At 47.7% G+C, this 25,329-nt stretch overlaps 1 pseudogene; it reads left to right on the top strand.

Annotated features, from left to right (window-relative positions):
- The first annotated feature begins 5,267 nt into the window (after positions 1–5,267).
- The window catches only part of LOC123375768, a 33,462-nt pseudogene continuing 13,400 nt past the window's right edge, over positions 5,268–25,329 (top strand).

The raw sequence follows: 25,329 nt of genomic DNA, 5'->3' as shown, positions 1-25,329 counted from the left end.
AACCCTGCAAAAGTTTTTCACATTAATGAATGCTACTGATTCCCCCATTTTCATGTGTTTATTATTATGCATTTAAGTGACCTATTTAAAGCCTGAATGATGCTTTGAAGATTAAGTACTATATAAATTCTAAGCATCACTACTGACTGACCTGAAACTGTCTTAGTGAAAGGCATAGTGTTGGTCCCAGGATATTAGAGACAAGGTGGGTGAGATAATATATTTTATTGAACCAACCTGTGTTGATGCAAGAGACAAACTTCGAGCTATACAGAGCTCTTCTTCAGGTCTGGGAAAGGCATTCCAGGCATCACAGCTAAATACAAGGTGGAACAGATTCCTTGTTTTTAGCTGTGATGCTTGGAGTACCTTTCCCAGACCCAAAGAAGAGCTCTGTGTAGCTCGAAAGTTTGTCTCTCGCATCAACACAAGTTGGTTCAATAAAAAAAAATATTACCATCACCGTGTCTCTTTAGTGAAAAGTTGTCAGATTTAAAAAAAAACCTATTTGAAGTTACAAGAGATTTTTCATTTGAATTTTCTTAATATCATACTGAAAACAATCGTAAGTGTGAAATCCTTTTTCTTACACGATGTCTGAAGCAGCTTTGATTGCAGAAATCATCATGTCCACTTTGCATACAAGCTCATAATTATAAAAAATACACCACACCATTTAAATCAAAAGGAAACACTAATTAAGGGATATGGTCATGTTATAAGAACATGCCCGTAAAAATCTGTGTTTCTCTGTAATTATAACAAAAGTAAGCAGGGGTGTTTTTGGTTATCAGAAGCAGTTTACTGAGCATACTCCCAATGCAACACCAGGAATGTACAATAGGAGTAAAAATGAGAAACTGTTAAAATAAAAATAAACCTCAACAGAACAAAAAGGAAAACTGGTCTTATAATTACAGCCCTTCACTGAGACTCAGGAGATCAGGGTTCAATTCCCAACCCTGCCAGGGTGCCTCTGTGCCATCTGCAAAACGTGAATAATAATGTTTCCTCTCTCAGAATCTTCATCTGTCTTGTCTATTTCGATTGTTAGCTCCTTGAGGAAGTGACCCTCTTCTGTGTTTTTGTGCATTGCGCCTAGTACAACATGGCCCAGAACTTGGCTGGGAACTTGAGGCACTACTGTAGTACAAATAAACAGTAACAAGATAGTTCTGTATTTCTTGCCATGTGAGGGATCGTACTCTGATTTTCCAGCAATATCCCTTTGGGAGGACAAGCTTAATTGTTTGAGGGAGGTCTATGCACAGGGATGTAATTTGATCGCGCTGCAACTGTGTCAATCTTGTATGAGTGAACAAAGAAATACTCATACTAATAAGCAGAATGCCTCATGTAAACCTAAATTCCTCTAAGTAGAGAATTATCAACTGACTATTAGTTTTAAACAAGAGATGAAGATAAATGATGAGAAAAATGGGTCCTGGAGTGAGCAATTTCAAATGAAAGTAATGAGTTACAGGTTTTAGAAAGATACAAAGAACTAGCCAAAGTTGTACTAAAGCAGTACATAACGGCAGCATTCAAAGACATGAAAAGAAGCTGAGTTATTTTAAAGCAGCCAAAGGGATTTTCACACATCATCCATTAACTTTAATGAAAGATGTGTCAAAATCCCTTAAGACTACTTGGAAAATTTGATTTTTATTTCTTTTTTTAAAAAACAGTGCTGCAATCATCTTAATCTTTAACAGTCCAAAGACCATACACTCTGGGTATTTTTGAGAACCATTTTCACCTTTTGTTACTAAGAAAGCTGTATACAAAACTCCATAAAAACCAGTAGACAGCGGAGGTTCTGACCTTGTCTATCCAAACCTTGTCTTATGTCAATCTTAAGCCAAGGATAGTATGTTACATTACACACAGCTTACCTTCTCCCAACAGCGAGGGTAAAAAAACATCTAAGTTATTCAGTTTAAGAAGGTTGATATACTTACTAGTTCGAAATTTTTCCTTTAGTGCATCCAGATCTTCCTTGAGGGCAACCTGCATCCATACTAAGCCAACGCAAGCTACCACACAAGCAGCCAGAATGACAAAAAGCACATAGTGGATAACAGAACTTGCAGCATCGCAGGTATTCTCCCCTGAGTAAAAGATCAAAAATTGATCATGAATCTGCAATGGGACATGTACAGCTATATTCTAAGTGTAAGAAGATCTACAGTCAAGTTAGGGTGTCAGTTAAGTTAACAAAACAGCAAGTTTGCTTCACTGGAGATAAGAATCAATGCAGTGCATTTCCAGGTGTAAACAGTTGATTAGTGGGAGACAGTGAAAATCTGGTTTAAATGGTATTCATAGTAAAATGAATCCATTAGACTGAAAACATGCTTCCTCCTCTGTTGCCAGAGTTTCCTGCTTTATTAGAATAGAGTTACAATGCAAAATTAAAGTTTAATTGTTTGGAAAGTAACGTAGACTTAAAGGGTAGGACTTGATCAATCATCATGATATGACAATAGATATTTTAAAAGTATTGTAATCCTGAGATGGAAAACTTTTAAATTATTGTTGGAGGATCTTCAATATTTATTATTTAACTGCAGAATTTATTTACCAGCAGAAGTATTTCCTCTCTACCTAGTATAAACAGCAAGACACTATATGGCATCAATTTCATCTGTAAATTTTACTAGTATAACGATTTAAAGCGTATGTTGACTATACTGATAACGCATTCAACCTCGTCTAGATCAATATTTCCTTTACCCCTCCTCATATGAATATTTAACATGCAAACAGATGCCACAGATAAAGCAAAAAAACAGAAGTCTTATTTTCAGATCTATTTCTACTAGTCTGTAATGAAGCATCGAATTGTCTTTCATTAAAGGATACAGTGACATCGTAGTTTATTTAAGAAAATCTTTTTCTGAAAGATCATTTTGACCGTACTGACCTTTTACAAAATGATAAGATACTAAAGTAAAGAAGTACATTATAATGAGTTACTTTGGCAAGAGTTAAAAGGATGCAATTTGTCTTCCAGGATTACCTGGTAACAATCCAGTGTAAGCTTAGCTTTGACTGTGGTCATCAAGTGAGGTTGAGATGGAAGACAATCAAGGAAGGTTTGGAGGAACTTTTTTGTTTCCTCAGAAGGAGAAACAGAAGATAAGATTTCCACCATGAAGCATCAAATACATAAAAGCATGGATGTCTACAACTAATCAGTGGTTGGTTGCACTTAGAAACAAAATCGGAAGATCAAAACCTCTATCTGACAGAAGGGGATTCGTTCATTCGAGGAAACCAGAAAGCTATGGTTGTGTGACTTATAATTCTGCCCAGCTGGGTGCAGAAGTGTCTGATTCCAGGAAGACAGATAAGCAATGGTTTTTTAAATTATGGGAAGAAGCCAGGTGACAGCCTTACATAAACACCAACCAGCAACTTAGAAAACTGAAGAAGCTGGAGTCTTGGAAGTAAAGTTTAAATTTGAAAGACCTGTCAGTGTCACCTGTGTGAGAGCTTTATCTGAAATACCACCAGCCAGATAATGTCAAGCTAAGTCATAGGGTAATGAGTTACACTATGGATACAAAAAGGCAGTCTAATATGGACACATGGAAGAAAGGATGGGATGAAGGTTATTAGAGGCAGTCCTAACCCTTTTGGAAACAGAAATTATGCAGGAAGAATGATCTCCACCTTAACCATGAGGAAACCATGCTGCTGACAATTAAGACTTATTGGGTATACGTCATGTGTTTGAGAAGAGAGAAGTAAAGAAGAGGTTGAAACTAGGAGTCCTAGGAGCCAGGGTAGAAAATTAGCAACTGAAATTCACTGATGACCAAGTTGAGACAAAGATGGAAGTTAACTAGGATCAGGGTAAGGGGGTAGACAGATGGGGATAGACAGCAGAACAACAAACTCATTGAGGGCTAACAATAACATGTCAACAAAAGAGTGCACAATAACCCTTTTTTTACCTGTCGCAAGGGTTATTCCTCATCTGTCAGAGCCTGATGAAACCAGGTTGCTTAAAAACCAAGTTACCCTCACACCACAGATAACCCTCGCTCTCCTATTCCTACAACTGTAGCTCATAAATCTTGATCGCCTCCCAAACTGTAAACCTCCTAGTTCCATCTCCCCTAGTTATTCACATCCATCTCCTATGCCCCCAACGCTCTTAACCTCCCCTCTCACACCCCAATGTCTAACATCCAAAAATAACCCTCAGACCCCTCCCCTTATCATATAGTTGCACCGTGCAACTAATCCCCTGCCCCAGCCACATTCCAACTCGTCCCAGCTCCCTTCTAACAGGTACAACGCCAGCTTTCCCCCACCTTGGCGCTCTACTCCAGAACCTCCACTAACGGCGCCAAATTGTCTCTACTTCCCCCAGCCCCACTCCACCTTCCTCTCCGCCCCTGCCCCACATTCCCTTGTCCTTTTCCTAGTCTCCTACCCACCCCCCCCCCCCCCTCCCCACCGCTGTCCCGGTCCCCAAATCCCCCCAGCCCCCACCCCTCTAGTCTCCCCGAACCCCCCCCGGTCCCAAATCACCCCCAGCCCCACCCCTCTAGTCTCCCCACCCCACCCGTCCACCAAATACCCCCAGCCCCACCCCTCTAGTCTCCCACACCACCCCCGCGCTCGCTCCCAAAATCAACCCAGCCCCCATCACACTCCCCCCCCGGGCCCGCACTCCCGCGCGTCCCCTAAATATAACCCAGCCTCCTTGCTCCCAGACCCCGCCCGATTCCCCTCCCCCGGCCGGCCGGGGCTCACTTGGGGAAGCGGGAGCGGTGTGCCCGGCCGGCCCCGAACTCGGTCCTCGTCGCCTCTCGGGAGCTGGATCTCGGAGTCGGAGTGCGCGGCGGGCTCGGATGCGCAGGCCAGCCGCGGTGGCTCCTCCGAGAACCTCCTTCTTGTGGCAAGCTTTCTTTCCTGCGGTCCGTCCCCGGCTCAGTGCCGTATGAGCGCGTTCACGCATCCTTTGTCGCTTCTTTCACTCCTGTCTTCATACGTGCGGGAGGTCCAGCGGTGGTGGGCCCCGGCGGGCGGGGGGCGGCCGGGGTGGCTGTGTACCCGCACTCCCGAGCACCGCCGCCGTGGCCCTTACGGCTCTCCTAGCTTGGGGCGGCTCCGCGCTTCCGCAGGAGGAAGCCCCCCCTCCCCGTGGGGTCGTTCGGGACCGGGGGCCGAGCGCGGTCCGGAGATGTGGGGGCTGGGGCGGGGGTCGGTCTGCTCTTCCCGGTCCAGGGGGTTGCGGGGTAGTCGGAGGGATGGCCGTTGCGGGTCCCCTGCCCAGGCGCTTCGGTGGTCCGCGTCTCCGGGCCCCGCTACTCAGCGGGGCCTACGCTGCTTTGGGGGCTGCGCTCGGTGGCCGCTTGCCGTCTTCCTCCCCGTCCGACCGCCTGGGGCCACCTATGGACTGCGATCCCGCCTCCGCCGACCCGCCGACGAGGTAGGGTCGAGCCCGCCTGCCGCTCCTGCTCGATCCTCTCTCAACTCTCAAGCCCTGGCCCCTACCTGCCAGTGATAAGGGTACCGCTCTCCATTTGGGCGACAAGCGGCGCCCCAGCCTCGCCCCGCACCGCCGACCAGGACGTGATTGGGGTGGGCGGGAATCGTTTAAAGGGTCCAGCAGGCCCCGTTCTCGGCGGGTCGGCTGTTAGCAGGGGGGGGGGGTGGGGGGGGGGTGCGGGTTCGACGATAGTTGTGCAGGTTCCAGCTACCGGCTCGCGTGCGGGCCCAGTGGTTTATCTCCCATCGGAAAGGAGCTGGCGCAGCTGTCGATGAGGGGGTGTCCGCTGCGGCCGTTTAAAGCCGAATGGCCAAATCGCACAGTCCCCGGGGGGCGCGGGGCGGCTGCGTAAATAAGCGCTCTCTGGGGGGGGGGCGGTGGAGGGAGTGGTTGGCTCTTGGCAGGGCGGGTATTAGCCACTGTGGTCTACCAAGGTCCTGTGACCAGGGGCTCCCAGGACTAATGAGGGCTGGTCTGACTGGCAAGCCCCGGAGCAGTCCGGGAGAAACCCCTGCCTGTGCCCCCCCCCCCTTGCTTCCCCTGTGGCTGCACCAGGGTTTTGCAGCGGATTGGGAGAAAACCCCCAGGTCCTCTCGGACCCCCTCCACTCTCCCAGCGACGCGGTGCCAGGCCCAGCGGTGGGTGTGGATAGCCAGCTCCCCCAGCGCCCACCAGTACCCTCAGCCCCAGGGGGATAGTCCCACGTCAAGCAGACAGGGACCCCCCCTGCAAGGTGCCTGCCTGGACAGGAGGAGCCGCTCTTCTCACTCCCTGCTCTGCGGCCTGGGACCCCCTATCCCCAGCAGCAGCTGGGGTTGTGGTGCCGCGGGGCCACTAGGAGAAGAGCCCCCAGATGCCCCCCCAAACTCAAGCCCCGCAGGGCAGAAGCTGGCTGCCTGGCAATGGGAAGCCCCCTGACCCCACATTCCTTGGCAGTTAAGCCGGGGTGGCAGCAAGGGAAGCTCCCCCCTTCATCACACAACACACACTGTCCGGTGGCATGAGTGTGAAGCCAGGGGCGGCAGGGGAAGCCCCCAGTCTCCCGCTTACCCTATCCCCAGTAGAAGCCGGGGTGGGGGGCATCAGGGGAAGCCCCAGCACCGGGACCCCCACTGCTGCTCCAGGAGTGAAGGAGCTCTCGCTACCTGCCATGACCTCAGGGCTGGGGGAGTTCTCACTCCCTGCTCTGGCCTTGGGCCATGGTGGGGTGACAGAGCTTCTCCGGTTTTGAGGTCGCAGTGAGGGGGCGGAAATGAGGGCAACCCTGGGTGGAAGAGGGGCAAGGCCCTGGGGAAGGGGCAGAACGGGGTAGGGCTGTGGGTGGGTTCATATGCTGTGGGGGGGGAACAGGGGCAGGATCACAAATAGAAGGGATGGGGAGCGGCCCCTCACTTCCTAAGGGCCCAGAGCTCCCAGGAAACCTTAATCCACCTCTGGGTGGGGGTCCGGGTGCAGATGGTTGGGGCTCAAGTGGGTGGGTGGGGGGAAGGGCCATGGGTGGGGGGGCTCATCAGGGTGGCCCAGGTGTGGGGTGGGTGGGGCTCACTGGGGTGGAGTTTATGGCCCTGCTTAATGGTGGAGACCCAGCTGCTGCTGCCAAGGGGACCACCCATATGCCGGGCAAACCACTTCCCCCCATCCCCCCTGCACCGATTCCCCTAAAAAAAAAAAAAAAAAAAAAAAAAAAAAAAAAAAAAAAAAAAAAAAAAAAAAAAAAAAAAAAAAAAAAAAAAAAAAAAAAAAAAAAAAAAAAAAAAAAAAAAAAAAAAAAAAAAAAAAAAAAAAAAAAAAAAAATAAAAAAATAAAAAAAAAAAATCTTCCCCTTTCCCTTACCCCATTCCAATTCTCTTTCCTGTCCTCACTGACGCCCTTTCCCCTCCCCCTCCCCTCACTCCCACAGCTCCATCCTCCTGCCCTATCCCACTCCCTTCTTTCCCCACTGCCTTTTCCCCCACCCCTCTTGCCATGCCCCACTGATGGCACTCACGCACTGTGGGTACAGAAAACAGGACAGGGCTCCCCAGCACGCAGAAGGGGAGCACCGACCGGGCACTTAGGATCCAGGAGGCAGCATCCAAAGCAGCACTCTCCTTTAGCCAAGGCAGCTCTGGGCTCCCAGACATGGTGGGAGGGGGGTGGATGTGACCCCACATGCCCCCTCCCTGCCTTTGCCTCTGTTTGGGAGGCCTGTGCCCCCTCCCCACCCCCCCAAAACTATGCCCATGAGTAGTCCCCAGCCCCCACCCTCCCCAGTGCAAGCTTCCCTTATTGCTCCAAAACTTAAATGTGTTAGTCTCCTAAGGTGCCCCAAGGTACTCCTCGTATCTTATTTGTCAGGGAGAATGCCTTCCTATTTTTCATTCCCAAAGTATCTACAAAGAACACAGGGGTTTTGCCACAGCAGGATATAGGAACCCAGCTCCATTTGGTCTGGTTTTTCCGTCTCCTGCCATATCAGAACAGAACAATCATTGGCTTGTGTACAGCAGCAAGAGCTTGTATTTGATCCTTTTAGAAGAAAGGGCACAGTCTCATATGCCACACAACCCCCGCCCCACCTCCTGCATGTGTGTGTGCAGCATACATAGAGGGAAACATACATGGAGGGAAATAAACCTTCTTGTCTCCTGCAGGTGGTTATTCACCTTTTCTCCACGAAGCATAAAGTTTGATTAAGTATAATCTAGCATAAACAGCTGAAAATGTAGGATCAGTTATGACACCTTGTTTATTTAAGTCCAGCCCCAGTGTTTGCTATACTGGACGTCCTACTGCAATAACTATACACTGCATAAGAAATGTCTCCTCTTGTTTGCTTTACATTTGCTAAATAAATTCCTAGATTGAGCCCTTATCTTGTCATTCTTGATAGTGGTTACAGAGGTGACGTGTGTGAGGAGTGGGGCATCCAGGGTCATGTGTCATGTGTGTGTCCCCCCTCCCACGATTTGCGGCTTGGCTTGCACTGAAACAACATGCCTCACACACATTGTTGAAACTCTGCTTCACCCCCACTGGCTAACTGGCAGGCCCTGGGCCATCTTGGAGGCTAGCTAAGAGAAAAGATTTAAAACAGCACGTCATTATGTACTTATGAGCAACAGCTACTCTAGTGGCAAGTGAAATGGTCAACCTCAATAATCTAACTCTGGCTCTTAATCTACCCTACCCTGCTGCTCTGAAAGACTTTAAATCTAATTCCACTTTAGAAAATATGCGTTGCTCCTTTGTGAGTTTGAGTCACGTTCTTGTCAACTGGCTAAAATGGGCCATCTTGATTATCACTACAAAAGTTTTTTTTTTTCTTGCTGACAATCAGCTCATCTTAATCAATTAGCCTCTTACAGTTGCCTAATGGTCTACCTTCCTACTTTTTCATGTTTTTCTCTGAATGTATATATAACTCTTCTTACTATGCTTCCATTCTATGCATCTGATGAAGTAAGGTTCTAGCCCACGAAAGCTTATGCCTCTATATAGAAAATTTGTTGAGTCTCTAAGGTGCCACAGCAGTACTCCTGTTCTTTTTGCAGATACAGAATAACAAGGCTACTACTCTGAAATCTGCACCCTGACCCAAGAGGGCGGACTCCAGGCCCCAGCACGCCAAAGCGCCCGTGCTTGGGGGCTGGCAAGCCGCGGGCCGGAACGGTCTGCCAGTTCGCCGCAAGGGCAGCCAGGGCAGGCTGCCTTCGGCGGCAGACTGCAGAGGGTTCTGGCCTGGTCCCGGCGGCTTTGGCAAACCTCCTGGACCCTGTCCCGCAGGCAAGCCGCCGAAGGCAGCCTGCCTGCCGTGCTTGGGGCGGCAAAATGCTAGAGCTGCCCCTGACCCTGACGAAAAGGGATTCTGTATATAGTACACATGAAATATCTGCAGTCCAATGACATGTATGTCTTTTAAAGACATGGTTAGCTAGCTCAAATCTCAGATAATTCACCTCGAAGCAATTCCCTGAGACCACCCCACTGAGGTCAACTCTCTATGGTAACTCATTATTCCCACATCCAGCCCCCTTGGTCCCCACATCATGATGAAAGGTTATGGCCTGGAACAACAAATAGCTGACCCTGGTAAGGCTGTGAGACTGTCTGTGCCCAGCTTTGCTATCAGAGATGAACTTGCTAAGAGCCTGTCGAGCACCCACACAACCAATGACCTTCTCTGAACAAGTGTGAAGCAAATGGAGTACAACAATGAGGATCTAGTTTTTAACCACTCTAACTTACTAGTAATTGCACCAGCAACACAAAGGCAGGTTGCTTCGTGGATAGGGTCTTGAATTCAGCAATTGGTTAGCAGGGTAATAAAAATGGGCATAATTCCCACATATGATAATCTGGACACAAAATCAAAACTAAAATAAAGCACTACTCTTCAAATTCTTCTTAACTGCTAAGTGGACACAAGGACTGTATTGCGGCTAGCCGCCTCTAATTATATTTAACAAGGGATACTCCTTTTCCTCCTTCCCCTCACTTCCCTGCGCCATCCACTCTCCCCCCACCCCTATGGTTGGATTGGAGGGGGGCTTGGTTTTAAAAGAGTGTCCACATGCAACAAAAGGCTTCCAAACCTCAGGATCAGTCCCCCTCTTTCCATCCATCTTCATATCTTTCTTTCTCGTCCTCCCTCTCTGCACTGCCCACAAAACACAGTACTGATCTGGTAGGCCTAGGGTTTGCCAGCCTTACCCCGATTGTCTTGGAGTTTCCAGGAATTAAAGATTAAACCCATCGTGTTTACTAAAGTGAAACAACACTGGTGGCTCCACTGGTAACCACAACTGCCATGACAATCAGCATGAGCCCAGTGAACTCCGATGGTAGTTCTGAATGAATTTCACAGAGCCTCTTCTCTCTTTACAATTAATACATGCAGCCTAGCTGGCCTGTCCCCTCAGCCCAGGAGCCTGGATCAGGCCCCTTTCTCAGAGTTCAGTATATTATTCAAGCACAAAACAAACCTATTCTTCTGACCAAAAGCAAGTTGTAGGTGTCTATAGGAAGTTCCTCTTGCATCTCTTCTTCGCGCTCACAGGGTTGGCCACATCAACCCACCATGCTTCCTTCCTACAAGACCCACCTCCAATTGGTATTCTCTTAGCCCTTTATAGTAAACCCCGGTCCCTTCCCATCGATGTGGTCCTGACAATGGAACAGGGCTTGCTGGCCATCCTGGCCTCCTGACTTGTCCAAGGGAGGGCAGAGTAGCTTGTAACAACACCAAGGCAATGCAGGCATCTCCAGTATAACCCCTTATTGTAACATGGTGTCATGAAAGGCAGTAGGGCAATTATTACATCATTGGCGAAAGAGCATTGTTTCCCGGGCCGTTGTCGTCCCCGCGAGCACAGAAGGCTTGTTGAAAGTCGCTTGAGCAAGATGAACACTGGAAGAAGCATCCAGCAAAGCATATCATTTTACCTGTGGTTGTGATTGTTTCTCCCTTAACAACACAACTAGCCCCACGGTCAGGAGCAGTGAATTTGAGGTGTTGCCAGGGTGAATAAGCAGAAAGCATGTGCAGAATGTGCAGAGTTTCACAGACAGAAGTGAATCAGGATTGTCCATGGAGGGTGTAGGCCCCAGTGGTTAATCGCTGTGACAGCTGAACTTGATAAATCAGATTTCTATTTGCTTCTATTTATTCAGATTTATAACACTATGGATACAAGCACCTGGCCTAGGCCTTTGCCAATGCTTAAAACATCAATCCAGAGTAAAGTCAGCAGCTGCCTCCCCAACACCCCTATGGCCAATGCGAACAGTGCAACGAAAAAGCCACACCCAACAATTCTCATTCCTCTTCCACATAATAAATTGCTTCTAGTGCATCCCTCCCTCCACAAAGGCCTAGGTGAAATAAATGGGCTTTGCAGCCTGGCCCACATTCTGAGCCATTTCGGACTAATGCGCTCAAAAGTTGTACCATCCTGTATCCACGATAACCATGTTGGTTAAGCGGCTGGTTTTTTATTGATAAAGTTCTACTGAAACAAGCCCAAATGAAGACACAGTTAATATCAGTATAACAAAGTGCCTGATTATCCAGTATAGTTTTATTCCTCCTCCCTTACAGAAATAGCTCTAACTAATGCACATTTACAACTGATATAACGCCTATACCACTTCAGCTCTACTGGAATCATTAAAACAGCACAACTGTTCAAGTGTAGACATTGGCCCACGTGGAGCAATAGGTTCCAAATAGGGCAGCTTGGATACATTTCCATCAAAACGAGAAACTGAGAACGAGAAACTGCGGTGTAGCAGTCTAGGGAACCTTGGAAGATTTTTGTTATGGCTTAGCTCAGGCAATTCCGCATTCTCAAGCCTCCGGTTATAGTTGGACACAGCATGCTAGCTTTGACCTGCTTGTAAGCCGGCTGGGACAGCTGCGTGGCAAGCCCCTGTCCCCGCTGTTGGCCAGGGAGGCAGCCCCGGAGGGTGGGAAGAATGTCTATTGTCATTAAGTATGAGCTGATATGCTGCTGTTTGTATAAAATCGAGCCATGCTTTGTGTTTGTTTTAAAGGACCTCACCCATGGCCGAGGCTACAGGGGCGCTGGGTCCCCGTCTCAGTGACAGCAACGTTTGGGGTCCCCGTTGCAGATGTGTCACTTATACCATTCATTAAAGCCAATTACTACTCAGTGGGGATTCCGGTCTCGTTCTTGCACGAGTACCTCTGACGCCTTTTGGGCAATAACACTGCGGAACTGGAATTAATTTGCAAACTGGACACCATTAAACTAGGCTTGAATAAAAAATGGGAGTGGATGGGTCATTACACAAAGTCAAACAACTATTTCCCCATGCTAATTATCCCCTACTGTTTACTCACATACCTTCTTGTCAATGGTTGGAAATAGGCCATACCTTGATTATCACTACAAAAGTTTTTTTCTCCTGCTGATAATAGCCCACGCTTAATTGATTAGGCCTCGTTAGAGTTGGTATGAGCAACCCTCATTTTTTCATGTTCTCTGTATATATATAACTTCCTACTGTATGTATCCGCTCCAGGCATCTGATGAAGTGGGTTTTAGCCCACAAAAGCTTATGCCCAAATAAATGTGTTTTAGTACTCTAAGGTGCCACTAAGGACTCCTCATACTCCTTTTGCCTGATACAGACTAACACGGCTTCCCACTCTGAAGCCAGTATTTAATTACACGATTGCATACTAATTTTTTCCGCCGGCACCCCGACACATTCAGTGCACATAGGATGGATGGTGCTCAGTTCATGATCAGCCACTGAACCATTTCTCTTTATCCTTGTTGAACAATGGACGGTGATTCCAGCGGGGCTGATTTTCCACTACCTTTCACCTTGTGCAATTGACAGCAGTGCGATGTGAGTGTTATAAACGCTTCGCTGCCTAGACTGCTGCTATAAGAATCGCAGGAAAGGCAGGCCAGGTTGTTGCTTCTGCTGCATCTCTTCCCCATGCGAAATGATGTTTTCACAAGGCAGTGCTGGTTGGACTGCTTCCCCTCCAATAAAGGCTCTCATGATTTGGCAGCAAAACAGCCTCAGAGAAATTTTTTTTTTCCTGGCCTTCCTTTGGAAAGCATTGACTGAGGACTGCTGACTATAGCTGGAGCAAAGGAAGTGAGTGAGAACAGGACAATGGAGTGCAGTTTAGGGGAGCCGAACAGAAGCAGCGGGAATATGACATACTGTGCAATGAGACAAGGGTTAAAACCCGCCTGGTCCTGGCTGGGGGTGGATATCTAATCGGATTTTTCACCTGGCTGCTGTGTTTGGCTTGACCTGCGTGCTGTTGAAAGTGATTCAGCTGTATCACCGGAGACAGGAATTGATCAAAGCTTTCAGCAGATTCCCATGCCATCCGACCCACTGGCTATACGGCCATTACCATGAGGTAGGAAAAGGGCTGAGTTTGCAACCTTGAGGGAATGGGGGTGGGCGACAGAAGGAAGTGGTATTTAAAAATGAAATATGCACAATGCAGTGAACGGAGATAGCAGCTTCCTTGAAGTGGGTGCGAGGAGAAGAAGCGGGGAAAATCTCAACTGATATGGTATGTCCCTGGGATGTGTGGAGAGAATCCTCCTTGTGCCCCTTTGGCTAATATAAATCATTGGTAAGTCCATGCATTCCACGACAAAGCTTCTCTCTGCAATCATTATCAAAGGCGTGTTGTGTAAGGAACAAAAGACACGAGGTCAGTGCAAAAAGTACATCAAAGAGGTAATGATTAAATGAGAGGCAAAGGAGAAGGTAACACCTTGTGACACCTTATGGGTCAGACTGTTCACTCCTGGCATAAATCAGGGTCGCACCATTAAAACTACAAACCGATTTTCCACCTGCTGACCCCAAGTCTCTTCTGATTTGACTGGGAGGCGAACTGAGCGTAAAACCACTGCAATGCTCTCCAAGTTGTAATTCCTTTGCAAGAAAGGACAGAATGCATATTAGGATCAAGCTTCCATACATGGCAGATAATGAGGTTCAAGGACATATTGTTACGCTTTTGTAGGGTTTTCGTTAATTCCACTGCCAAAAGAGATAAACCAAGTAGTGATGATCAGTTTGTAAATAGTGCCGGCACATGTCTACACAAATCCCTACACTCCAGCAAAGTCAGCAACTGATTGTCAGGGACTGGCATGTGAGTCAGTCATGCCTAGTGGGGGTTTGGAGCAGCAATGTCAGGCCTATGTGGTCAAAGCAGGAATTTAGAGGCCAGGAACAGCGCTTGAGTGTCAGATTCCTAGAGTCAGAGACCAAGGTAAGAGTATTTTGACAGCTGCAGGGGACAAGAAGGAAGATTCTTTTACTTATAGGAATAGGAATCCCATAGGAATCCATAAATTGTAAAATGTACCTATTATTGATTTTTTTTAATAATAAATCAATGAAAAGATTAACTCAAGCACTGGTAATAACATAGTAATACAATAAACTATATACTTGAATGGTTTTAGTCTAGTCAAGTCCTGAAGGTAGTTTTATTGGGCCGATCCAGGATAATGAGTCCGATCCTCTCACTGAGCTTTAGTCTGGCGATTAGAATGAGTCAATGAAATGCAAGAACAGTTAAATTAATAGACCATTGGTTTTAATGGTGGTGAGTGACTGTTGACTTGAGGGCTACTCATATGAGTAAAATTTTGTGTGCATCAATCGGTTCCAATGCCATAGATCCTAGCACTTGGAGCTAGGAACACTAATGTCTGCAATGGTATAAAGTATCAGAGGGGGTTAGCCGTGTTAGTCCCTGTTTTCTGTAGAAAGCAAAGCCAGAAGAAATCCTGTGGCAACCTTATAGAACTAAAACAGACGTTATTTTGCCAGTCAATAGAGCCTTTCGTGGGTGAAATCACCCCACTTCTTCGGAAGTGGGTATTCACCCACGAAAGCTCATGCTGCAAAACGTCTATAAGGTGCCACAGGATTCTTTGCTGCAATGGTATAGGGGTCGCCCAGACTATCCTTCTAAAATTTCGGGTCTCCCTTAATTAAATCTTTATAACCTGCAGAGAAAATCCATAACCACTCTAGTGTATGGTTGTAAACATTTCCATTTGTCCTGGAAACATAACCAGTTTGAAGGTTACTAGGCTGAATTAAGTGGTTGTAATTGTTAGATGCTGTCCAAGACCTGGGACTGCTGTTTAGGAGTGAAAGGTCAAGGGCATGGTCCTTGCACCCATGGAAATCAGTGGACTGCAAAGACTGGGGAACATCATGAATTTTCAGCGGATCAGGGCTAGGAAGAGGAGTTGCTAAATATTTTCCCTATTACCTGTTGCTCTGGCTCCATGTCTTATGGGTAGTGTCACAAACTTGGCTTGGTATCTTGTCCAGCCCAGGAGAGGTGAAGGAGCTGCCCTGCGTCCCCCTCCCTCCCCAAATCTTAGTAGTTCCCCTCCTTCCCCCTCCTATCCCTCCGGCCCCCACTCTCCCATTCACAGGGAGCTTCTGCCCTGCCCCTCCCCAGTGATGTGACAAAGCAGAGAGGCCTTTGCTATAAAATGGGCCTGATTCAGCTCCCATTGACTTCAAAGGCAGCAGGTATTTGAGGCCATTTAGGCAGATGTCTAATGAACGGGCACAAATATGATTTTTCAATCGCTTGTACCTGAGGATCAGATTGTGATCCAGTTACTCATATTGCGTAGGACCCTACTCCAGGAGTAGCTCCAGCTGTACAGTCAGCTATTATTCAGTGTGAGTTAAGGTATTTAAATCGGGCCTTTCATTATTCCACAGTGAAATGCAGTCCAGGATCTGCTCAAGAAGGCAAGCTATTTACAGGCTTGTGTTTGAGTTCCAAAGTTTCAGCTGTTTCCAGGTTAATGAGCAAACAAGGGCCCCATTAAAGCATCAGAACAAGAGTAAATCTGAAATCAGATCATTAAGAAATGAGGCACTGATCCGTTAATTTTGATGGGCTTTGGATCAGGTCTTTAGTGATCCTGGACGTCACTGTATTATTAATTATTATGTGTATTCCCGTAGCAGTTCCAGTCCTGAAGCAGAGCCCCAAAGGACTAGGTGCTGCACAAACACAGAATAAAAAGATCGTCCCTGTTCTAACGAGCATCCAGTCTAAGTATTGCACCTTGGCCTATATCCTGCCCCCAAGTTGTGGCTCACACCCGATGCCATATTCTGCATGTAAATCAGTTGGGTGACTCGGCAGAAGTGAGACATAACAAGGACTTTTCCTCAGGAGCAAATTGCTATAACCATAGACCACAAGTTACCACGAACAAAACCAGACAATAACAAACAAAATCTTCCTCTGGCTGAGGTTCCACCCAGTCTGCAGAACATGGGAATAAACCTGGCCCCCTCCCACCCTTCACAGGCACTCTCCTCTCTCTAGCTATCTAGGGGCTAGTCTCATAGGGGAGGTGTGGGCAAACTATGGCCCGGCAACCACATCAGGCCCTCAAGATCCTGGCGGGGAGCGGGGTTAGGGCCTTGCGCCGTGCAGCTCCCGGAAGCAGCGGCATGTCCCCCCCTCTGGCTTCTACACGTAGGGGCAGCCAGGGGGCTCTGCACATTGCCTCCGCCCCAAACAAACCACCCCCACAGCTCCCATTGGTCAGGAAATGGGGCCAATGGGAGTTGCAGGGGCGGTGCCTGTGAACTGGCCACTCCTCCATGTAGGAGCCAAAGGGAGGACATGCTGCTGCTTCTGGGAGCGGCTTGAGGTAAGTGCTGCCCAGATCCTGCACCCCTGGCCCCCACCAGCACCCCCACCCCCTGGCCCCATCCCCGATCCCCCTCCCACATCCTGAACTCTTCATTTCTGGCCCCACCCGAGCCCACAACCCCAGCCGGAGCCCTTACCCCCCACTCCCCGCACTCCAACCCCCAATTTCATGAGCATTCATGGCCCACCAAACAATTTCTATACCCAGATGTGGCCTCAGGCCAAAAAGTTTGCCCACCCCTGTCATAGGGCCTGATTCTCATTTATACTAAGGTCCCTTTGTACCTCTCTGGCAACTTTAGGGTTGATAGTACCAGGCCCACAGCTACCCTACTGAGCAGTCACAATGAGGAGGGAAGAGAGGGAGGATGCCAGATTTAACCCCTTGCTTACTATAAACCTGGTGTTGCCTTCACAAATTGCTTTCAAATACCGTTGAAGATCTGAGACTGAGCAAAGTCCTTAATGCAGCCTTGGGTTTAGTTATTGCTCATGTCATTTCATTGGCGGTTTGGAATGACCAGACAAATGGATGACCTGGCTGTAACTCTGACTTCCCCAGCGTTCGCAGGTACAAATCAGAACCTACTTGTCTGTGAGGCTGTAGCCCACGAAAGCTTATGCTTAAATACATTTGTTAGTCTCCAAGGTGCCACAAGTCCTCCTGTTTCTTTTTGCGGATACAGACTAACACGGTTGCTACTCTGAAACCTGTTTAAAAATGGAAGATGAAAAAGATCCCTGTGTGAGCTGGCAGGACTACTGTGGCATCGTCTTGGCATAAAGACAGCTTAGAAAAAACTGTATTTACCTTTGCTCCTGACGTGTACAAAATCCATATTTATTTACTGTTCAAAAACATGTTTATTTACAGCAGGGGATTTTAAAACAGATTTTTGATCTGCTCGACCAAGCTTTGTGACACACTTCTCTGAATGGCTCCATCTTTCTTCAGCATCGAACTTCGGGGTAGAGAGTTAGGGCTCCATTCTGACCTCGGAAGCGTGGGCTCGAGCCGTCTGTTAAAGCAGTTCCATTGTGGGTAGATGCTCTGCCAGCTTTGAAGGATGTTCAGCCCCCCCAAGATGTGCACCTCTGTCCCAACCTGGAAACCTGCAGTGTTCAAACAGGAGCTAAACTATGGTCGGACTTTGTCTCACAAGCTCCCATTGGTTGAGTTTTAATATGAATAATTAAACCTGAATAGCGTATAGGATTTACTGCTGACTGCACCCAACATCCCAGTGCAGTAGACCACTATTCTCCTTCTCATTTGACCTAGAATGAAAATGGAAACATAGAGGTTTAGGTCCAGATTTTTAAAAGGTATTTAGGCACCTCTTAAAAATCTGGCCTTTGCGACTTGCCCAAGGACATGCTGCAAGTCAGTGGTGGGATTATAACGGAGGAAGTTGTGGCTCTTAGCTGTTTATTCAGCCTACTAGACCATACTCTGCATCTTCCCCTTGTAAAAGCCCAAACCAGAGTGGTTTGGCATTCCATTTTCCACCCCTAACCCCACCACGGTTTGGTGGAAGTGATATGGTGGATGCTTCTGGTGACAGATATGGCAATTTCCTTCACTATCTCTGGACCAAACCTTATTGGATTGAGTATTTTAGGAGTTTACTGTACTAACGATGCAAAGGTTATATATATTATTGTTGGGATTGTATGCAATGTCTCCAGAAGGGAGATGTGACTAATGCAAACCCTAGGAAGTGTTATTTGAGCTTCAAAGGACTCTTTTAAACAAGTGGTGCTGGAACTTTTGGCTCAGTGGGATTTCCCTAGGAAATCTCTAGGGGGAAATGGAAATGCAAATTGTACCCCATCCCCTTTCCTAGTTATGCAAAAAACCCCCTAGCCCCCCCTTTTGAAGCATTGCCGTGAGGAGAGTCCCATTGTCCTGTTTTACCTGCTCCTCGGCCATCTCTAAAATACGGAGACCCCCAGCATATTAAAGGACAGGCAGATTTATTCATGTGAGGTCTTCTTCTGAGCAAAAGATGTATGAACTTGTAACCAAAGAAAACACCCTGTGTGTGGTTTGAAGGACTGACTCCTACCAGAGCCCTTTTGCTGGAGTTTGAGGTGAGGGTTATAGATCTCCAATAAGCTAATTTAGCATTTTGTAGGTCCTGTTATTGTTTTAATATGTTTTTTGTGTTTGCTTGAAAGAGCAGGGTGCTAATATTCCAAAACCTAACGGGCAATTATGCTGTTTACAGCCTCTGAGGAGAAAGCCAAGAAGTCAGAGCTCCTTTTTGGGGGGGCAATCTGACTTGCTGGGGTAACTGCACAGTCTGGCCAGTAGGGGAGAGAGACAGAGGTCTCCACCCCAGAGAGGTGACGGCTGAGGAGTTGGGAGCCTAAGCCTGGTCCCTACACTAGGCGTTTAAAACCGTTTTAGGAGCGGTACAAACCGATTTTAACGCCACAAACCCCGTGCCACACTAGGAGGCACCTTATATCGATTTTTTACATGGCTCTTTATAAATCGGTTTCTGTACTCCTCCCCGACGAGAGGAGTAGCGCTAATATCGGGATTAACATATCGGAATAGGGTTAGTGTGGCCGCAAATCGACGGTATTGGCCTCCGGGCAGTATCCCACAGTGCACCACTGTGACCGCTCTGGACAGCATTCTGAACTCTGATGCACTGGCCAGGTAGACAGGAAAAGCCCACGAACTTTTGAAATTCATTTCCTGCTTCCCCAGCGTGGAGAGCTCATCAGCACAGGTGACCACGCACAGCTCATCTGCACAGGTAACAATGCAGTCTCCTGAGAATCAAAAAAAGAGCCCCAGCATGGACTGCACGGGAGGTACTGGATCTGATCGCTATATGGGGAGAGGATTCAGTGCTAACAGAACTGCGTTCCAAAAGACGAAATGAAAAAGTATTTGAAAGAATTTCTAAGGCTATGACAGATAAAGGCCACAGCAGGGATTCAGTGCAAGTGCAGAGTGAAAGTTAAGGAGCTCAGACAAGTCCTACCAGAAAACCAAAGAAGCAAACGGAAGGTCCGGGGCAGGTCGAAAAACATGCCGCTTCTATGCTGAGCTGCATGCAATTTTAGGGGGCTGCGCCACAAGTACCCCACCCCTGACCGTGGATTCCGAGGTGGGGGTTGTAATCTCTGCCATGTCTGAGGATTATGCAGACGGGGAAGATGAAGATGAAGAAGAGGAGGAAGACCTAGCAGAGAGCACACAGCACTCCGTGAGCCCCAGCAGCCAGGAGCTTTTTCTCACCCTGACGGAATTACCCTCCTCCCAGCCCTCCCAAGCAACTATCCCAGACAATGACGCCATGGAAGGGACCTCTGGTGAGTGTACCTTTGCAAATAGCAAACATTGTTTTTTAAGCAAGCGTTTTTTAATGATTGATTTGCCCTGAGGACTTGGGATGCATTCACAGACAGTATAGTTACTTAGAAAAGTTTGTTAACATGTCCGGGGATTGATAGGAAATCCTCCAGGGACATCTCGATGAAGCGCTCCTGTAGGTACTCCAGAAGCCTTTGCAGAAGGTTTCTGGGCAAGGCAGCCTTGTTCCGCCCACCATGGTAGGACACTTTATCACGCCATGCATGTAGCAAGTAATCAGTATCATTGCATGGCAAAGCATAGCAGCGTATGGTCCCGGATTGCTGGCATTCAAGAAGCATCCGTTCTTTATCTCACTGTATTATCCTCAGCAAAGTGATATCGTTCAGGATAACCTGGTTAAAAATCAGGAATTTAAAGTAAGGGGATGGCCATTTTCCTACTGGGTTCGTGGACTGCAGCAGCTTAAAAAAAATCCTTTCCTGCATGTAGCCAAGCGGGGGAGGGGAGGAGAAATGCCGATGATCTTTTTTGTGTTTGGTAAGCGGGGATCTTCTCCAAGCTACCAGCCACGCAGTGGGTGTGGGGGTGGGAAGGATGTTGATTAGCAGGGAGCTAGCGTGGTATTAGCCATGCGTTGGGGGGAGGGGTAAATCACTACAGAAGCCGAAAGACAGTGGCTTACCATGGCCGCATGCAAGCTGAATTCTGATGCCCGGACCTGTGTCTGTGAGATCTGTAACTCCAGAGCTGCAGGCAGCCAGTATTAAAGATGAAAAATGCGACCTTGTAGGGAAATCACATGTGCTATGTAAGGTGAATAGTGCTGTTCACTGTGAAAGAGTATAACCATTGTTCTGTAAAATGTATCTTTTTAAATAAATCTCCCTCATGCAGCTGCAAATTTTTCAAGCGTCCCTCCTCCATCCCAAAGGCTAGCACAGATAAGGCGGAGGAAAAAGAAGACGCGAGATGAAATGTTCTCGGATATTATGGACAGTTACACGCAATGAAAGAGCTCATCTGAATGAATGAAAGGACGTGGTATCAAATTACAGGAAGAGATGCCAGTGAACGTGAGGACAGGAGGGACACCCGAGATGAGAGGTTGGTGGCAGGAAGATCAGCGGTGGCGGGATGCAACTCTGGGGCTGCTGTGTGATCAAACTGACATGCTCCGGCGTCTGGTGGAGCTTCAGGAACGGCAGCAGGATCACAGAGTGCCGCTGCAGCCCCTGTATAACCACCCTCAACCCTCACCATGTTCCACATCCTCCTCACCCAGACGTGTAAGAACGCGTGGGGGGAGGCTCCGTGCACCCGCCCACTCCACCCCCGTGGACAGCCCAACCAGAAAGGCTGTCTTTACTGTGAAATTTTTTTAATGGCCTTCTCCATCCCTCCTATCCTCCTCCCAAACCACACCCTTACTTCTCTCCCTCTTTTTATAATGAATTAATAAAGAATTCATGATTTTTAAATGAGAGTGACTTTATTTGCATAAGTAAGCTTTACTCGAAGGGGGAGGGTGAGTTTGCTTTACAGGAAATGAGTCAATCAAGGGGGTTGGGTGTTCATCAACAAAACACAGCAGTCACACTGTACCCTGGCCATTGATGAAGCTCGTTTTCAAAGCTTCTCTGATGCGCACCGCTTCCTGGTGTGCTCTTCTAATCTCCCTGGTGTCTGGCTGCGCGTAATCAGCGGCCAGGTGATTTGCCTCAGCCTCCCACCCTGCCATAAAGGTCTCCCCCTTACTCTCACAGAGATTGTGGAGAATACAGCAAGCAGCAATAACATAGGGGACATTGGTTTGGCTGAGGTCTGAGCGAGTCAGTAATGTGCGCCAGCGCGCCTTTAAACGGCCAAATGCACATTCCACCACCATTCTGCACTTGCTCAGCCTGTAATTGAACAGATCCTGACCACTGTCCAGGCTGCCTGTGTATGGCTTCATGAGCCATGGCATCAAGGGGTAGGATGGGTCCCCCAGGATAACGACAGGCATTTCAACATCCCCAACTGTTATTTTCTGGTCTGGGAAGTAATTCCCTTGCTGCAGCCATTTAAACAGAGTAGTGCTTCCTGAATACGCGAGCGTCATGAACCCTCCCTGGCCATCCCACGTGGATGTTTGTGAAACGTCCAGTGCTTGTAGCACCATTGAAAAGTACCCCTTCCGGTTTACGTACTGGGTGCCCTGGCGCTCCGGTGCCAAGATAGGGATATGGGTTCCATCTATCGCCCCCCCACAGTTAGGGAATCCCCAGTGCAGCAAAGCCATCCACTATGGCCTGCACGTTTCCCAGAGTCACAACCTTTCGTTAGCAGCAGCTTAGTGATTGCTTTGGCTACTTGCATCACAGCAGCCCCCACAGTAGATTTTCCAACTCCAAATTGATTCCCGACTGAACGGTAGCTGTCTGGCGTTGCAAGCTTCCACAGGGCTATCGCCACTCGCTTCTCTACTGTGAGGGCTGCTCTCATCTTGGTATTATGGCGTTTCAGGGCAGGGGCAAGCAAGTCACAAAGTTCCATGAAAGTGCCCTTACGCATGCGAAAGTTTCACAGCCACTGGGAATCGTCCCACACCTGCAACACAATGCGGTCCCACCAGTCAGTGCTTGTTTCCCGGGCCCAAAATCGGCGTTCAATGGATAGAATCTGCCCCATTACCATCAGGATCTCCAAAGCGCAGGGGCCCGCGGTTTGAGAGAATTCTGTGTCTACGTCCTCATCACTGTCATCGCCGCGCTGCCGTATCCGCCTCCTCCTCGCCTCGGTTTGAAGGTCCTGGTTCAACATATACTGCACGAGAGTGCGCAAGGTGTTTAAAACATCCACGATTGCGGTATTGAGCTGAGCAGGGTCCATGCTTGCTGTGCTATTCCGTCTGCACAGTTCACCAAGCAAAAAAGGCGCGAAATGGTTGTCTGCTGCTTTCAGGGAGGGAGGGTGAGGCTGGTACCCAGAACCACCCGCGTCAATGATTTTTGCCCCATCAGGCACTGGATCTCAACCCGGAAATTCCAAGGGGCGGGGGAGGCTGCGGGAACTATGGGATAGCTACGGGATAGCTACCCACAGTGCAATGCTCCAGAAATCGACGCTAGCCTCGGACCGTGGACGCACACCACCGATTTAATGTGTTTAGTGTGGCCGCGCGCAATCGATTTTATACAATCTGTTTTGCTAAACCGGTTTATGTAAATTCGGAATAATCCCGTAGTGTAGACGTACCCCTAGAGTGAGTGCCCTTGTGAGACCACAAAGGGAATTTTAGGTGCAGTTGTCCTGATCTGTGACAGTTTCTGGTCCATCTTTATCTTGGCTTTTTATCAGTTGGTTAGATTCCTCCTACTCCTTTACAAAGTACGTTGTATATTGTACCACTGTGGCAAGGATTGAACCAGAAACCTCTTAGAGCTGAAAACTTGAGTCTCCATCTATGAGCTAAAAAACCAGGCTGTCCTGCTAGGAGCTGTAACAGATTCACATCCTCTGTGGATTGATTCCAAGGTAGGGACACATAACATACACTGACCAGTCCATTACAGCATTCCATGTAAAGGTATTTTCCTTGGTGAGAATCCCTGGATGAACAGTTATTTCATATAATGTTTAAAAATAACAGCCCTCTCTGCAAGTACATCAGGCCAATTCAGAGAGACCATGGACTATTTATAACTGTCATGTCCTATGAACATTCCCCATTCTTCTGGCTGTAGCAAGATTACCGTGAGCTCTTCTGGACAGAGAGTTTTCCAACCAGCCTATTTTCTTCTCTCTTTTCTCCTCCGCTGTTGCAGCTTCTACAAGAAGGGGAGGTTTTTAAAACAAAGTAGAGCGATGGAGCCAGAAGTACCCGTACGCCTTCCCTCTCTGGTTTGGGAGCTTCTCAGCATTCTTAAACATCACCCACCCTGATTATGCCAAGGTCTTATTTGCCAGGGGAGGTAAGGCATGGTGCATCTGAGTTCTGAATGATTGTAGCATTTCTGCAAATTGCAAAATGCCGAGCATAATTTCCTGGGTGTTAACTATTCACAGCAAAGCAGAATCCCACAACTAAGATGTCACTCAGGAATCCCTACTCCTTGATGCCTCATCCTCTGCAAACTGATAGATACGCTGGAGGGTAGGGATAGGATACAGAGGGACCTAGACAAATTAGAGGATTGGGCCAAAAGAAATCTGATGCATTTCAACAATGACAAGTGCAGAGTCCTGCACTTAGGATGGAAGAATCCCATGTACTGCTACAGACTAGGGACCGAATGGCTGGGCAGCAGTTCTGCAGAAAAGGATCTAGGGGTTACAGTGGATGAGAAGCTGGATATGAGTCGACAGTGTGCCCTTGTTGCCAAGAAGGCTAACGGCATTTTGGGCTGTATGAGTAGGGGCATTGCCAGCAGATTGAGGGACGTGATCATTCCCCTCTATTTGATATTGGTGAGGCCTCCTCTGGAGTACTGTGTCCATTTTGGGCCCCACACTACAAGAAGGATGTGGAAAAATTGGAGAGAGTCCAGCAGAGGGCAACAAAAATGATTATGGGGCCGGAGCACGTGACTTACGAGGAGAGGCTGAGGGAACTGGGATTGTTTAGTCTGCAGAAGAGAAGAATGAGGGGGGATTGGATAGTTGCTTTCAGCTACCTGAAAGGGGGTTCCAAAGAGGAATAGATCTAGACTGTTCTCAGTGGTAGCAGATGACAGAACAAGGAGTAATGGTCTCAAGTTGCAGTGGGGGAGGTTTAGGTTGGATATTAGGAAACACTATTTCACGTAGGAGGATGGTGAAGCACTGGAATGGGTTACCTAGGGAGGTGGTGGAATCTCTTTCCTTAGAGTTTTTCAAGGCCCGGCTTGACAAAGCCCTGGCTGGGATGATTTAGTTGGGGATTGATCCTGCTTTGAGCAGGGCGTTGGACTAGATGACCTCCTGAGGTCCCTTTCCATGTTCCCATTCAGCTCTAGACCTGCAGTATCCTTGGTTAATGCTAGTCTTGCATCTGTCCTTCATTCAGCCACCTCACAATTATTGCTGAACTGGGTGTTGTTGTTGTGTAATATTGATTCATTATGAAGAGAATGCCACCCATTTTGTTTCATTCACAAGTGAATGTTGGTGTCTACCCCACAGATAAACATACATTGCAGTGAATCATTACTAATCAAGTATTGTTATCCTCTCTCTCTCCTCAATTGACTTTTCCAGATCCCAAGGATAATGTTACCTATAGGCATATAGTTCCATGGATTGGTAAGTATTATTCATGGCCT

Source organism: Mauremys mutica, chromosome 8 (genome assembly GCF_020497125.1).
Source record: "Mauremys mutica isolate MM-2020 ecotype Southern chromosome 8, ASM2049712v1, whole genome shotgun sequence".
Classification (NCBI taxonomy): Eukaryota; Metazoa; Chordata; order Testudines; family Geoemydidae; genus Mauremys; species Mauremys mutica.
Note: the sequence above shows the minus strand (reverse complement) of the source record. Positions and strands in the feature narration are given on the sequence as shown.